Consider the following 16,319-nt stretch of genomic DNA (forward strand, 5'->3'; position numbering starts at 1 on the left):
AGAGAGGAGAAATTTTGACTGTAAATCAGCCAGGGAGGGAGAAAAAGACAGATGGCTTGGGACAATTGCACCTTATATAGTAATGTGCTACGAGCATGGCTGAAAAGGGAGTGAGAGTCCTGACTCTAATCTTTCTCTCCTCCTCGAGAATCAAGATTTCAGAGCATATGCAAGCAGGTATGTCAGTCTTTTCTTGAAAAACATTGTGAGGAAGGAAATTATAATAGCTGCCTGCCCTGTTATAGTAGAGCCAGAGCATTCTGTGCATGCATACTGCAAACCCTGCAGCTTCATGGAAAGCATACACCATAATGTCGCAAAACCATGCCATGAGGGTAGTTCTCAGCCTCTTAAAAAATATCAGGCTAACCTTCTGGCTCATAGCACAGATCCATCTTATCCAAAATCTTGTTTCCTAATATAAGTCAGTGTGGTATAGTGGCTAATGTGTTGGACTAGATCACTAGAACCTGGGAAACATAGCTGCAAATCCCCATGCCATGGAAGTTAGCTGGGTGACCGTGGGCCAGTCACACACTCTCAGTCATGACCCGGGCTGGTATTTGGATGGTTGACCTCCAAGAAATACCAGAGGTGTGATGTGGAGGCAGGCAATGGCAAGCCACCTTCCAAAGTCTCTTACCTTGAATACCCTCTAGGCTTGCCACAACTCAGCTGTGATTTGATGGCAAAAACTTTAGCAAGCCAACACACAGGCAAGAGCAGTTTGGAGCACATTTGCAGTGGGGAAATAACTAAATATAAAGAAATAAAACACAACCTATCTCCTCCCCACTGACGCCCAGACTCCATCAATAGCCTACAGCTTAGATTTGTTTGCTGTAAGAATTTCTAGATGCCAAGACTCCGGGTATAATCTAAACTAATGAACTACTGTAGCATATTACCAGGAAAAGTGTCATTTTAATGAGAGGCTTCGTAAACTGCTCACAGCTCCTAACAATATTAACTGGCAAATTTATTATGCAGGACTACTTGAATAACATGTTCATTGACCAAGGACAGTGCGTTATCCCTTCATATTCCCTCTCCAAATTAATTACTGGACACATTAGCGTGCAGTAAATGCTCTGCAAGGTCTTTCTGCTATTTAGAGCAACCATAATATCTTCAAAGTAACATTTAATCCTGGCTTTCTTGCAGGGAGGACCTACTGCCTACCACTGTGTGGAATATAATTCTCTACATACTTATCTGGAAATAAGTACCACTGTGGAATATAATTCTCTACGTACTTATCTCGAAATAAGTACAGTTGAAAACAGCCTTGATTTTTAAACAAATAGGACTGAAGGGCTGGCATTTTTCTTGCAGATCTTAGTTATAAAGTTATGTGATATTTACATTTGTTGTGTGGTATACTTTGCTACATGATGGCATAGCGTGTTGCGATTTCCTTATACATCACCCTGAGGTCTTGGGAACGTGACATAAAAAGAAAATACATTAATAAAAAATATGCATTTTCACTGTTAAAATAAAGCTCCAGGGAAGTATCAAGGAAGGTCAAATCTAATGCATTATAGGGGAACAAGAACGAATTAAATGTAAGCACATTATACTAGCAGCAAGGGGAAAAAAATTACAGAAGACACAACCCTTTGATGAGGAAATATGTGTAGGGGGGATATAGAGGGCATGCCTGTATTTTTCTTTGTCCAGGATATGGCATATTAATGCAGCCCTGGAAATGGTACATGAAAGAAGACACCATGTTGCCTGAACTTTTCCCTGACTTTCATATATGAAAACTAAGCCATGCATGCTTACCTCCACAGTTCCCGGATTTTCCATACAAATGTATAGGAATTGGCATAAATTATGACAGGGATATTCAACATGTTCCCCATGAGCACCACTGTACCCACCAGTACCGATTCTGGTGCCTGCCAGATGTTTTTAGAAAATAGACAGGGCAAGGTGAGTCCTTTGCCCAGCAAGGCTTCTGATTGGCTGTGCAGATTTTCTTTAGAAGCAGCTTTAGAAGCAGCTGCCACCACAGCACAACGATCTTCACGATGTGACTGAAAGTAAGCTGCAGCGGTCATTTTGTGGCTGGCTCCACCTCCTTTGGCAGCCATTGTGTAGCGGAGCCCAGAACATTGTTACAAAATTTCAAATGTGCCTGCAGGCTCAAAAAAGGCTAGGGCAGTGGTGGCGAACCTGTGGCACAGGTGCCAGAGGTGGCACTCAGAGCCCTCTCTATGGGAACGCGCAGAATTGTCCCCCTCCCCCACACATCTAGGCTGGCGTGGGCCGCTGGGATCGATTATTAGCATTAAACCTAAGACCTAGTTTTGGGGAAGCAGTGTAGGTAACCCTATTAAGCACTGTTAAACCCCACTGATTTTCATGCAAAGAACTAAAGCATGATCCTTTACCTGGGAATAAGCTCGGTTGCTGTCAATAGGGCTTGCTTCTGAGTAAACCCTCCTAGGGTCGTGATTCACCCATTGGAAGAGTTACACAGTTGCTTCAAAGCAAAGCCACCAACTACCACCAAGCTTACTCCTGAGTAACGCACACCTCGGAGCCAACTGTTTTTTCTAAACTAAAACCTCAGTATTCAGGTTAAATTGCCGTGTTGGTACTTTGCAATAAATAAGTGGGTTTTGGGTTGCAACTTGGGCACCTGGTCTCAAAAAGGTTCACCATCACTGGGCTAGGGACTAAACTTTTTTGGGAGGGGGGCTGCCAAGTCACAGCCAACTTTATGGAGACTGCATAGGGTTTTCAAAGCAAGCAATGTTCAGAGGTGGTTTGTCATTGCCTGCCTCCACATCACACCTCTGGTATTCCTCGGAAGTGTCCCATCCAAATACCAGCCAGGGTAACAGCTGAGAGTGTGTGACTGAACCAGGATCACCCAGCGAACTTCCACATGGCATGAGTGGGGATTTACACCTGGGTTTTCCAGGTCCTAGCCTGACTCCTTAACCAGCTTGCTGGCCCTCTAGGAATTAAACTACACAGCACATTTTAATGTTTTGGGTCCAGGTTCTCCTGCGCACACAAGAGAAAAGGCAGAGCAGAAACCTCTCCCCCTTCCTCCATGCCACCATCCTGAACTGAATCACGCCCCTGAAGGCATTAAATATGACATCTATAAGAGGATCTGTATATGATTTTTATTGAATTTTTTAAAGACAGCACATAAAAATGACATTCCCTGCAGATGTTGTGTGGCTGCACACTCGTTAAAGAAGTCTTGTGTAGTCTGGTATTGGGAGAGATGTGGTTTTGCTACATTTTGTAGAAAACCTGTGTACCTTATGATTCATCAAGCAAAAAGCCAGGAACTTTGAAATGAATATGATCAACATTTGAACTTACCACAATCAAGCTGCTTCTTTACTGTTTTTATTCATATTTTGAATTGAAATCTAGATTGAGCAGCATTGTGTTTGTACAGCAGTCACTGCTACAGGCTTTCCTGCATAAGCTGTTTTTGTAGGTTTCAGGGAAGACTCATGGAGTCGCCTAAGGAATTGATATATCTCTCCCTCCCCCCAAAAAAATTAATAACACAACTTTCATGAGGCAACATGAGAACCTACATGCACAAAATATTCCTGAGCTTAACAGTTTCCTTTTCAACATAAAAAAAAACCCTGGGTATGTTAGGCTTAAGACACAAGCCCTTAGATACTTCTTTTATTAGCTGAACAACCTTTCAACAACAATAGTTTGGCAGATATGAGAAGGGACTACAATTCTCATGAAGCAGTGTAGGAATGCATCTGGACATTCATTTGTATCTGGACAGTTTGCTGGCCTTTGGCATTAACAAACACTAAATCTGGCTGCCGTAGAAAAACTCAGACGCTCATGTTGATGTGAAAAACACTGTGAATGGTGTCTTTCCACTTCTGGAATGTGGCAAGGTGCATGGGAGTCAGTGGCAGCTGGGAGGCAGAGGCAGAACTGCAATGGGGACATCTGGGGAGGCTCGCCATTGCAGTCACGTGTTGGGGCGGGGCTGTGGGTGGGGCGGGGGCATGTTAGGGTATTTTGGGGGTGGGGCAGGAGGGGGCACGTGGGTAGTTCATGTTCCGGGTACAGTTTCCCCTCCCTTCATCCCTGCTGGGAGAGGAAGGGTGTCTTGAAGGAAAATAACATGAAATCACACATGCCTAGGTTTTCTAGCCTGATTAAACATAGCAAGCTGTGTGAACACTGGAAAACATTTTGACAAATACTCAACCATGATGATCTCAAACTGGAAAACAGATGCTGGGTTGGATTCCATGGAGCATTTCTACTAATTGAAGGATTTTCTCTCAGCTGAGATTGACTTCCTCTCCTCCTTCCTGCTGAAGCTAAGAGTGCTCCCCACAAATGCTGGGGGAGCATGTGCCACTTTTGGAACTATCCTATGGAATCCAAATCCATGAACCAGACAGATCAGTAATCAAGCATCCCAGAGCAGTATATAGTTCACTATCCATATAAGGGTGGTTCTGTATAAGATCAGTAAACATCTGGATTTTGTGGCCATGTTAGAGGCTCACAAACCTGGCAGGTCACATGGGGGCAAGCTGTGCTCAGCTTGGTAGGTCACAAGCTGTGCCTCACACTTTTTCTTCATACTTTTTGTGCAACAGTATCCAAAATGGGACATTGTGTAAGTCTCTTATCTCACACAATCTACTTTAAAGATTTCCATATACACATGGAGTTCTTCTAGTCCACCATGAGCTAGGAGGAGATTTGGGATGTTACATAGATTTAGAACGGGATTGGGCCTGCTGATGAAGTGCTTTTGGGGAAGAATATAATAACTACACCATTGCCCTGTAGAGCCATTTTTACCTCATGAGAAAGGATACTATAATACTCTTGTGTACCTTAAAGAATAGTAGATTCATTAAGATAGTCCAAAATCAAGTGTAAATGGATTTAGTAGAATTCCATTGAGAAAGACACTTGAAGTGGCAGATTAGTTCAGTCTATTACTCTGATGCCAGCCAACCGTATTGACTATTCTGTTGTAGCCCTAGTACATCTCTAGAATAGGAAGGATGCAGGGATGCACTTGATGACCCCGAGGTTAGAGTTTATGCTTCTCCCTCCTATTCCAAGGAATTGAAGACAATAAACTTGCAACGTAATCGTGGCAGAAAATTAAGGAGGAATCCATGTGCGAAAAGCTCCTCTAGGAAAGTGATGGAGCCCATGAATGCTCATTGCACACCATTATTACATCACAGAATGTCATCCAGCAGAGATTCTTTGAATGACAAGGCTAGAGATGTTGAATTCTTTATCACCGCTGCTTCACCTTGCAAACATTTTAATTTTGCTTCTTTCCTGGTGCAAATCAGGTCCTTTGTTTTACGTGCCACTTTCTATTTCTTTTTGCTGAATTTTCCCAGTAAATATGTGTTTTTTCATCATTTTTGCATAAAATAATGTAAAATAAATCAGCAATATAAATGATTAAAAATTGGTAAAATAAAAGGGCTCAAGATGATATAAAAGCAGAAATGGGAAACATTTTTATTTTATTAACAGCCAGATTTAAATTCTGATGTAGGAGTTAAATTCCCATACATTTGGGAGGTATTTTGCAATTTAAATCAGTTACATCTACCTTGAAATCAGTTATATCTACTTGCCACATTGAGTATAGTTCCAGTGCAGAAGTTTCCATGGCTTCAGTCTGCCATATTTGCTTGGATAAATTCCAGTTGGTGACCAGGCATACACCCAACAATACCTTCAGCTCTTGGCTACTTTTTGTCTTCCATTAAACACTGGCTGGGTTGATCCTAGCTGTGGCATGCCTAACAGTGGTAATGGCAATTGTAAGACAATTAAACTGATTTAATACAAACCTCTGGGTCCTGGAATTTGAATAATTATTCATATATATCTGAAGGATCTTTTCATAACAGGGCTGTTGAATAGGTGATTCCAAGGAATTCTTGATCATTTTTGAACTAAAGGTGCCCTGGTCACTTTGGTGGATGATTCATACAGGAGGGGAATATGGGGGTTTAGGAGCTGATTCTCCTAGAACTGTGGTGGTGAACCTTTGGCACTCCAGTTGTTATGGACTACACTGCTGGCAGGGGCTGATGGGAATTGTAGTCCATAACATTTGGAGTGCCAAAGGTTCGCCACCACTGTCCTAGAATGCAACCACTTGCAGTACTGTTCTTCTCCTCTATCTGGTTGGGTTAGGAATTGAAGATGTCATATTTATGGATGCCACAGATTTAGCAACAAAACAAGTTGGACAGGCAAATATTCAACAGCCTTCACTGTTTGGAGCTATGTAGTAACTTGTTTCCTTCTGCTTTTGCATCTATGCAATGAGAGCAAATCTTCACCTGGATGATGGATGATTGGGTTGTATGAAAATGGCTATGCTCAAAATGGCTATGCTCAAAATAATAGCATGGACTTATACAAGGACTAACAAGAAGTCTACTTTTGAAAAGTCCAGTTTTATTTCATAATCATTAACTAATTTTTTTCATTGGGGAAGGGGAAACTAGGACTGCAATTGAGTTTTTAAAAAATGTATATGTGTGGGAAACTGCTCATTGCACAGTGCTATACTTTGTGAACACATTAAAAATAACCCAACCAACAGGTTCAAGCTGTTTCTGAACATCAAAAATCTGGTTCCCTATTCATGACTACAAGCAGAATGCACACTGAACTGGTGGGTGTTTGAGCATTCCTTACCACCTTTGGTTGGCTTCATTCCTGGAAATCAGATATGGTTCAGAAACCCTTCCAGACCCTTGCTAATTCAATCCATGGACTTTATCCCATGGTATACCACAAATTTCCCTCTTATTAACTAAGTTGGCCAATACATACATGAAACTGCTGAGAGAGGTTGCCAAGAGACTTGAAGAAAGGAACTGTCAGTATGGTGACACTCAACAATATTACTTCTGTCCAAGGGAGCATCATAACTGGGGTCCATGGTGCTTGAAAGCACCAGCCCAGTCACTGCTTCCTTGCACTGCTTATTTTCAGTTGACTGTTACAAGTACTTGAAGGTGTGGTTAGCTTCTCTGCCTCAGGGCTATAATATATTATAAGGAAGAAATGCCACAATGCTGCAACCTGCCTCTTTGCCTAGGAACTTCCCCCAGATAACTATTCTCCCTGTTTGGCAGCAGCTTTCTCCTGGCTGGCTTGGCTTCCCATTCTGCTGCTGTGCTTTCACGTCCAGCCAGCCTCCTTGTCTCTTTCTGTCTCTTTATAGCTCCAGTTCCACCCCCGGTTCCTGTGTTAAGCTCCACCCTTCTCTTTCCTGTTCCATGTTCCTCAGCTAGCTTCTATTCTCCACAACCACACCCTGACACAAAGCATCTGGGTCTTACATGTCCACTGCTCCTTTGCCCAGGCTCTTCTGCTATCTCCCCATTTTCTGAGTTCACTGTGGCAAATGCCACAGCTGCTCTGTTGCTGAGGTTACCATCGCTGCTGCTGGTTCCAGCCTGCTCAACCCAGGGGAGTGTTGCTGCTAGATCCAAGGGTATATGGGTCATTGCCAGATAACTGACCCCAGTGTTTCAGACTATGTTAACTCTAACTACTATACCACACTGGCTTTCATGCAGTGGCTGCTGTTGAACAGTAGCAAGCAACCAGTACTGGGTGAATCAGGCAAATGGCATGGTAGCACATAGTTGGATGGTTACTGCCAGGCCTGAATCCAAATCTCCAGGAATTTTCCAACCCAGAATTGACAGCCACGACAGGAAAACACATTGTGTTCAAATGCTTCCGCAACCTGCAGGGCAAGCCTCGCATCTCCCCACCACAGTGGAAGCATATAGCTGGCCTTCATTGAAAACAGGATACTGAATTAGATGGACCTTGGCCTCAATTCTACAGAACTCTTTTTACATGCTTACACTTTAAAAAATAGACAGACTGGTTCATTCTTTATTTTAGATTACCAGAATGAAGTCTTCTGCTTTGGAAAGGCATCCCACAGAAATTATCAAAAAGGTTGCATCAATTATGATGGTGCAGTAATTTAACCTGATCCTCCCCAGCCCCCTTTTTACCCATAGAAAATCGAAACAGTTATCCATTCCTGTGTAGGACATATTCTAGGATTGTCTCAGAATATTTGCCCCTTGAATTATCCCTTCCCCCAAAGCCTTTCTTCTCCTTAGTGATCTCCCCCTCACTTTTACCCTATAGTTACTCAGCTCCTGTGTTTTTTTCCCTTTGCCCCCTGCTGAGTGGAACAATAAAATTTTTTAACTGTTACTTCAAATGTTTTTTACAATCTTGATTCAAAAAGGGATAATTCCCCACTATATTTTTGGTCTAATTATCAGATGATGATGGACAACGGATTGATAAGAGTCACTCAAGAAGATGCAAGCGCTTGTATATACCAGCTACTGCAATTATCAGCCACTACTAAGCCATTATTGATCCTGTTCACATTGGGTGATAACTGAGCATTTTCCACTTATTTAAAGTGCTGTTAGCCAGAAACTCCCATCAATGAAAAGCAGCAGACGAATTTCTTCAAACACGGTTCAATAAATAATGCACATATGGAAGGTGCAGAGTTCCTTAGTCTCAGTGAAACAACTAAGTGTGAAGCAAAAACATCATCTTGCCGGCGCTAAATGGTTGATTACAATAAAATAGGTGCCCCTAGTAGGTCATTTAATACGTAACCTGAAGTACCACTTTTAGAAGCGGAAAGATGCAGCAGAAAAAGAAATTCTCTGTACAATTCAAGAACCATGAAAAGGAGAGAAGAATGGTGGCAGCAAAGGAGAGGAAGGTCCATCTTTACCGGTCATCATTTGTATTCATAATCTCAGAGTTCATTCTCATTTATTTAATTACTGAAACAACTTTTCAGAGAGATTTTTACCCCGATGAACAGTCGTTCAGCTTGTCCTTCTTTCAGTACATAATCCATTATTCAGCAATCCTTTTTTCCTGAAAAAGCAGCCAAAACAAGGAATAGGCAACATTTAAATACTATTAAGGATATCAACCAGTAATTGCTAAATTAATCTCTCTAAGTAATCAGTAGTTTTAAGAAAAAGGGCTGACCACCTAACATTTAAGGTCAGACTAAAATTGATCAAAAGGAGCCAATTGAAAGGATTTAATTATTTGTGTCACTATATCCTCATTCGGGTGGATGCTTTATATTTTAATGTCTACAAAGTAGATAATTTGACCCAAATGTTGTCCTTTTGTTAGGCCAATAAATAGATTGGAAGATGCAAGCTCACGGGTCACAAAGGTGTTTTCTTTGTTAAACAGAACCTTATACCACTAATGAGTCTTTTTTTTCCATTTGAAAGATTGACCACACTCATCACAAGTCAGATCGGACCCATAGCTCAATCAATAGAGGGCAGAAAAAGTCAGAAACTCTATACCGGCACAAGTACCAATAAGAATATAGACTGAGTTTACTGGTAGAAGGATTGGTGCCCCAATCAACTGAGAGCTCAAATATTATCAGTTGGCCACCTATTATTTGATTGTGTTATTTATTTTAAGTTTTTTTTTTACTAGCCACCTTTCCAGGGAATTGCCTGAAGTAGATTTCAGTAGTTTAAAACCAACCAAAAGTAACAATAAAAAGTTATGAACAATTTAAAAAGCCCAATTCAACCAATTTTGAATAATGGATTGTGTACTGAAAGCAGGACAAGCTGAACAACTGTTCATCGGGGTAAAAATCTCTCTGAAAAGTTGTTTCAGTAATTAAATAAATGAGAATGAACTCTGAGATTATGAATACAACCAATTCAAAATGACCAGCAACAAAGCAATAACAGGAATAAAAGTAGTCATAACATTATCTACCATGAGACAACACAAAAGAGAAAAGTGGGTAAAATAAGAGAAATATTAGCATAAAGAAAGCCACCTTGGTGTAGTGGCTAGACCAGGATTTGAAAGACCCAGGTTAAAATCCCCATCCTGCCATGGAAAATTATTGGGTAACCTTCCCTCAGACACACACTCTCTCAGCCTAACCTACCTCAGAAGAATTGTTGTGAGGATAAAAGGAGAAGCAGAGAACAATGTAAGCCGCTTAAGGTCCAATGGAGGAGGAGGAGGAAGAGTTGGATTTATACCCCACCTTTCTCTCCTGTAAGGAGACTCAAGGCGGCAGAGGCCTCCCATTGGGCAAAGTGGGCAGTTTCCCAGGGCGCCACCTTGTGGGGGGCGCAAAAACTGCAGGTTCGTTTGTGGAAATTTTTTGTATTTTCAGTGTTTTTCTGTTTTTGGCCTGCAGAGGGCACAGTTTTTAGGCTAGCAGCACCAAAATTTCAGGGATGTTTCGGGAGACTCTCTTGATGCTATCACCCAGGTTTAGTGAAGTTTGGCTCAGGTAGTTCAAAGGTATGGACTCCCAGAGGGGGTGCCCCATCCCCCATTGTTTCCAATGGGAGCTAATAGGAGATGGGGGCTACACTTTTGAGGGTCCATATCTTTGGACCCCCTGAACCAAACTTCACCAAACATGGTTGGTATCATTAGGAGAGTCTCCTAAAGATACCCAGAAAGTTTGGTGCTGCTAGCTTAACAATTGCACCCCTGACAGCAGGCTCCCCCCAAATTTTCCCAGATTTTCCTTTTAAATCCCCCCCCCCTTTGGCATGGCTTTAAAGGGAGAATCTGAGGTCTCCAGTTTAAACATTGAAAGTGATGCTGTTTCGGGGGGGGGGAGAATCAACCCCAAAATAGCATCACTTTCAGCCTGAACTTGACTAACTTTAACAACTCAAGATTACTCCCTTTAAAAGGTGGATTTAAAAAGGAGAATCTGGGCTCCCTAGACTAAACACCATTGAAAATGATGCTTTGTTTGGGGAGGTGGATCCCGAAAAGCATCACTTGTATTAAACAAAGGGTCAGGATTCTGGAAATCCACAGCAAAATCTGGGGTTTAGTTTAAATAGGTTGAAAGTGATACTGTTTCCCCCAATTGGGGGGACTGGATACAACACCATAAAATGTTTTCATAGCAGTAATAAAACATTTGGAAAGCATTTTGAAAATGTTTTCAAAAAAATATTTCTGCTATGTGGCATGGCCCATTTTTGTGTTCAGGTTTGTGAGTTGGGGCATGTTCTATAATGTGATGGTGACTTTGAAACGACCTGGTGTAAATAATCATTGTTTGGTCACGGTGGGGGAGGGCGGCCAAACTCCAGTTTGCCTAGATACGCCATTGGGCGTAGCTACAAGGGGGCGGGGGGGGCACGTGTTGCACCAGGCACGCGCCTGGGGGGCATCAAACTCAGGTTTGCCCAGGGCTCCAGTTTGCCTAGTTATGCCACTGCAAGGCGGCCTACAAACTCTTTTCCTTTCCTCTCCCCACAACAGACACCTTGTGAGGTAAGTGGGGCTGACATAGTTCTGAACAAACTGTGACTAGCCCAAGGTTTCCCAATAAGAGCATAGGAGTGGGGAAACAAATCTGGTTCACCAGTTAAGAGTCCACCACTCATGTGGAAAAGTGGGGAATCAACCCCCGTTCTCCAGATAAGACTCTACCTGCTCTTAACCACTACACCATGCTGGCTCTCTCTTAGGGAGAGAGATGGAGTAAAAATAAACAATAAAATTATAAATAATAAAGTCCACACAAGCATTGCCAGTCTCATAAAAGCCACTACAAATTAAACAACAGGGCTGTTAAAATCAATTATTAATACAGCAGTGAGGAAAAAAATCAAAGGCTCAGCACCAATGGATTTTTAAGCTAGTGCCTAAAGGAGACACCCAGTTCATTGCTTCTATGCAATGAACAGTAAACTTTCTCATCAACTGACTCAGTTTAGAGTCCAGGTGTTCTTTTGATCCTACCTTTGTTTTACAGAGAAAGGTCATAATAATTTCAAAAAAAAATACTTTCATCTACATGCGTTCAGTGAAGAGAGAGTCTTCCATTTTGGGCTTAGCTGGCCTGACCAAACTGATCAACTGATCCAAGCCATGGTAAGCTCAAGATTGGACTACTCTAAGGACCTTTCTAATAATGCACTTTCAATCCACTTTCAATGCACTTTCCAGCTGGATTTTACTGTACGGAATGGCAAAATCCATTTGCAAACAATTGTGAAAGTGGATTGAAAGTGCATTATTCTGAATGTGCGGAAGGGGCCTAAGGCTCTCTGTGTAGAGATGCTCTTGAAGACTATTTGGTTCAGCATGTGGTTGTCAGTATTCAAACTGGAGTAAATCACTGTGTACATACCAATGCCTATGCTTTAACCCTTGCTTCTGCATTTAGTATTTTAACGGCTCCAGTTTAAAGAGTTTAACCTGTTAACTACTTCAGGCCTCAGACAAACCTCCCCATATGAACTTCTTTGTACTCTCAGAAGGGCCTGCTTGCCTCTCCTTTCCCCTTGCTAGATGGTGCAGACAACTAATGTCTGATTTTGAGCACTTCCAGCAGCAGCTCTGACACCATCGAATAGTCTATCAGAGTCTATCTATTCACTTCGAATATCCTGCACGAACAACTGCAAAGCCGAATATGTTTTGACAGCCCTTTAATGGTTAACTAAATAGGTATGTGATGTTGGTGATCCACCTCTGTCTATCTGAGAAGGGTGATTGTTGCTTCTTATGATGTTTTATTCAGTTTTAGCCTATTGGTATTTATTCTTATTTTCTTAGAGTTTTGTAAAAATTCTATTGGATCCCATCAGGGAGAAAGATGAGCTAGAAGCTTTTAAAAATATGAAGGAGCTTACTGGGCACTGTACAAGAAAAGAATTGTTGTGTCAATGGCCCAGGTCAAATCCATTTCCATACGTCACCCATGCATTGACAAAAGCCTCAACTTTGTTCGACAGATGCACCCTGATGATCACCTGGAATCCTTTGGATCCATCATAGCCATCATCCATCTGAACTGGTCTCCTACCCCTAGAGTGGCTTCAAGAGTCCATACCTTTGAACGTCATCAGAAATAGTCTATTCATGACAACAGCAAAGTGGAAATCTCCAATACGCTTTGTCCACAGAGATATGCCTTTTATCATTGTTACACACGTACTTTTGGTATAAATATTTTGTAAGAGAATTAGTACTGTAGCAATGGATACTGTGTCAAACTAGCATTTTAAACTCTGGGTGGTACAGTGTTGCATATTTCTTGTATTGTTGTTCATTCCATTTCTTTGGTAACTCAAACGGGGAGAATAGTTGTTGTCAGGTGTTGGTGAACACTGGTGTGTCACCCAAAATATTGTGGCATGTCACCTTTGACACCCGTGTAATAGGTTCGCCATCACTGGGTTTGCTTCTAGGAGACCCAGGTGGGAATCCCTGTGCTGCCATGGACGTTCACTGCATGACCTTGGGCCAGCCACCCATTCTCTGCTTAACCTATGTCTTAAGGCTGTTGTGAAGATAAAATGGAGGAAAAGAGAATAATGTGAACCTCTTTCAATCCCTAGAGGGAGAATGAGCAGGGTGTAAAACAAGTAAATAAATAAATGTCTACAAATAGTGATTACAATAATTTAGAATTTTAATTGCATTATTTTCTAAAAGTTAACCAACATGGTTTTTAAAAACTGTCATTCCAGCTATGCAGTGGCGTAGCGCCAAAAAGGCGGAGGGGGCGCGACACCCCGGGGGCATGCCTTGGTGGGGGCGTGGTGGGGCATTCCCTGGCATTCTGGGGCAGGGCAGGGGCGGGTGGCACTGCAGCAGGGGCACAAGGCGCACACGTGTCCCGGGCGCAGTTCTCCCTTGCTCCACCTCTGCAGCTATGTGAGTATTCTGAATCTTATTCAAGATGGCCACTCTAGTTGTCTTGCCATCTGTTCCTAGTGGTGCTTTTTCTTCCCTACACTGACATGGGTCCTCCTCACAAAAGTTGTGATGAAAGAGGGAAACCAACAATTAACCAAATTCACACACAAACTCCTTACTTGAGATAAGGAACAACATAAGGAAAGCAGCCCATGAATTAGTCAAGATTTCACCTGAAGTCCCATGAGGGCACAGTACATTGCATGAGTCTTTGGATGGGAGACAGGAACTGGAGGCATATGTAAGCTCTGTTCCTACCCAATACTATTTCATGGCATAAAAGACATGAGCAGATGTCCCTTGTGAGAAAAAGACAGTCACATTAAGGAAGATGGTTCTAGGAATTCTGTTCTCTTCTATGATAGAGTTTAATCTGCATCAGGGTTTATTTTTTATGTGGGGGCAGTTCAAATTGATATATAATATACCTCCAGTCAGAAGTGGCATATCTCACTTCAGCGCTTCACCATATCAATTTGCTGTCTATGTAGACCTGTGTAGGTCTGCCAAAGTAGGAAAAAAGGAAACCTTGTTATTCCTTTCTTCTTAATTCAACATGTATGCAGGCAGCTACAATTCCATAGCATGCAATTATGGACCCCATTCATTAGTACCGCATCATTGACTACACCATGAAAGAAATGACAAATTAGCAATTTCACAGTACTGGCATAATACTATCATTTGTATCACAAAGTCAGCAAAATCTAACCTCCAATAATTCAGCTCACTATTCTCCCCATGATTGGCCATCAATACGGTTTTATGTGCCCTGCACTAATCACTAAAGTCAGATAATATGCAAGGTTAATGGTTGCAGACGGTCTCAGGAAATATCCAAGATCTGATAAGGAAGCCTCATATTATTGCTGTTCTGTGTGTGTATATATCCCACCCAAGAATAGGAGAAAGAAAGAAATCAATGTTGAAGGCAGTTGTAATACATCTCTCGGCGTAACAAATAAATTGGCCCTTCATAGCCCATTCACATGCTAGTTAATAAATAGTTCAGACATAGGACACACCGATAGTGAAGAAGCCAAATCATTGTATGCTTGTCACCTTTAGTTTAGATTTATGCCATCTTGGCACTTAGAAAGTCTAAGCAGCACTTTTCAATTAACTCATTGGCCTTCTGAAGAAAACAGAGAGAGGGTCATTTTATTTTAATACGTAATTTAAACGTATATCCCCACACACATCAAAATGTGCTTGATTCCATTTTTCGTTTAAATAAACAGTTGAAAACACCAAATGCAATCAACAGGGCAAGATCCTCTCTCATCTGTCTTATCGACTGCTATTCAGGGATAGCTCCATAATACAGGTATATTAGGCCTTCCTTTATTCCGAAAGAAAGAAAGAAAGAAAGAAAGAAAGAAAGAAAGAAAGAAAGAAAGAAAGAAAGAAAGAAAGAAAGAAAGAAAGAAAGAAAGAAAGAAAGAAAGAAAGAAAGAAAGAAAGAAAGAAACTTCTAGCCTTTGCAGACTGGATGGCCACTGTCTGGTCTGGTGCTTTCTCGCATGATGGATGTCAAGCACTTTTGATCTGTCTAAATCTTGTAAAATGAGGTCAGCTCCAATGTATTATTTTTTTCCACCTTAACAAGAGGCTATTAAAATGGAAGTTCACGCAAAATATGAACCTCAGCTACGTTTTCTACAATATCAAACTCTAGTGTGGAACTTTCAGTTTTTTCTCCTCTATATAATTACATCCATTTACCCTCCAGAAACCTAAAAAAAAGGAAGGAGGTACTTTTAATTTGTAACTGTACCACTAAATGCAAATGTAAAATTGGCAGGTTTGATGGTACAGTATTAAATATAGCTTATCTCACTGGTGACAGTGAGAAACAGACACTCTCTTAGGACTATGAGTTATGACAATCTCCCAGTGAGTGAAAAATCATCCCCACACAGCTGTCACCAGTGAGACTCTCTCTTCTCTTCTCACTCTTGCTTTGATGTGCATGCATGCACCTTGAGCAGCAGAGGAGTTGCCACTTTAGAGCTATTAAAACTGTCTGCAACTCTCTTTCTGAAGACAGGTGGTAGTCACATGTAGTTATACCCTTTCCCTCTCTCACTGCACTAATATCAGAAGCAAATGTAGAACGTGGCATAAGATTGATTTTAGTCTAATACTGCGAATTATGAATTCAAGATACTTCATTTCAGGCGTGGGCAAATGCAGAACACTCAACTCTTTGGGAAAAAAACTAGACAAGCTTTCTCGCGGCTAAAATAATCCAAGTGTGGTATTTTATTTCCTCTTCTTGGGCTAAAAGATGCAAAAGACCAATGAATTGAGAAGTTGAGTATGAAACAAATCAAAAACTGGCAACAATAAGGAACAGTTTTTTCCTTTCTATATATTCGGCCACCTCCTCTCTCTCTCTCTCTCTCTCTCTCTCTCTCTCACACACACACACACACACACACACACACACACAGAGAGAGAGAGAGAGAGAAGCAAACACACACACAGAAGGA

The sequence above is a fragment of the Sphaerodactylus townsendi genome, linkage group LG04 (assembly GCF_021028975.2).
Source record: "Sphaerodactylus townsendi isolate TG3544 linkage group LG04, MPM_Stown_v2.3, whole genome shotgun sequence".
NCBI lineage: Eukaryota > Metazoa > Chordata > Lepidosauria > Squamata > Sphaerodactylidae > Sphaerodactylus > Sphaerodactylus townsendi.